Genomic DNA, 1,524 nt, shown 5'->3' on the forward strand with positions numbered 1-1,524 from the left:
CTTTGTTGTGCATTGTTTTTAGCTGGGGATCCTTAAACATTTTCTAATTCCTTGATCCCATCTCCAGATATTGTGATTTAATTTCCAAGAGGTACTGCCAATAGGTCATCAAGTTTTATAAATGCTCCCCTGGCGATACTAATATGCAGTGAAGTTTGGGAATCACTGCTCTAAACACTTTTTCAATTGAGTTTCTGTGAAATAAAACTAGAAATTTTAGTTTCTTAACTCCTCAGCCTTCTTGCATTTGGGATTGGAATGAGTTAAACCTATTTCATGCCTAACATTGTCATGTTTATTCAGTATTAAAAAGAGCTCTCTTCACAGAGTCAAAAGGCTCCATTCTTAAAGGAAATACATATTTAATTCTGGTATTTAATGAAGTCAGCCTTTTGTACAGAACTTTATTATACTTTGTTTTAATTGGAATTTTAGTTGATCTTTTGCCTTTTTGACACAAATCTAAAAGTCACTAGGGACAATTACAACATTGTCATCATAGCTCCAGGATTTCACATTAATTCCCCTAACTTACTGATAGGGACTTTCAAATCTTACAGTAATTCAGAGAAAATAGTAAAATTCTAAGTGAAATATTTCAAAACAGTGTGTATATTTTTGAATAGTATGAGAGAGTAACAGATTTCATGAGGAATTTCTTGTCTCCAAACATTATAAAAGTGAAACAACTTATAAAAAGGCATTTCAAATTTCTGTCTATGCAGTTCCTTTTAAATTATTATTTCAATGTAACTAACTCTTTTTAGAAAGGAGGGACTTATATGCTTATTATTTGAAGGTGGCAAGATGGAAAAAAAACAACTTTGGGGTTTAATTGTTTCCAAAACAACCACATATCTTTCTTTCCCTTTTTCACCCCCACCCCCACCATGAAGGCCTTTGACTTTATTGACCTAAAAACTTTACAGGGACCTTGACCATTATGCCAAAAATAGATACAAAATGGCACCAAACTGATCAGGGAAGCTGATAACTGTCTCTATGGAACTGGCAGGGGAAGTGGGAGGAAGGGAGTTGCATCACAAGAAGGTGTTACATCACTCTTGAAGGCACCCAAGGCAGCCCAGAGACTACTTAGCATTGGCACCACAGGTGTCTTTCAGCCATTTCCTGAAGATGCCTTCATCATCTTTTTTTTTTTTTAGCACCAGAAACTGGCCAAGGACCACATATATGCTGTAAAGCCCCTTTCCTCCAGGTTCTTGTCCAGGATTTCACCAATCCTGACCAGGCTCCCCACTGGCCTTACCCCCTAGGCTATACAGCAAAGTCTCTGTGCCTTAGGGAGGTGGGTCATCTTGGTCAGGCTTGATGGGCAGCTCTGGCTTCCATAAGAGCTCCTCTCTCCACCCAACCGTAGACTCTGCCTTTTCTCTTTAGGGTAAGTAGGAGCTCACGCTCCTCTCCCCACATTCATTCAGGTAGTTAGAGTGTGCCTTGTCCTTGTGCCTCTCTCCTCCTTTGGGTTATGCCTGGTACTTCAGAGTTCAGGTATTGTTAGAT

General features: G+C 38.9%; 1 pseudogene; it reads right to left on the minus strand.

The window, feature by feature from the left end:
- Positions 1–1,040: 1,040 nt before the first annotated feature.
- Positions 1,041–1,305, minus strand: LOC143380736 (barrier-to-autointegration factor pseudogene; annotated as a pseudogene).
- Positions 1,306–1,524: the final 219 nt, after the last annotated feature.

The sequence above is a fragment of the Callospermophilus lateralis genome, chromosome 14 (assembly GCF_048772815.1).
Source record: "Callospermophilus lateralis isolate mCalLat2 chromosome 14, mCalLat2.hap1, whole genome shotgun sequence".
Classification (NCBI taxonomy): domain Eukaryota; kingdom Metazoa; phylum Chordata; class Mammalia; order Rodentia; family Sciuridae; genus Callospermophilus; species Callospermophilus lateralis.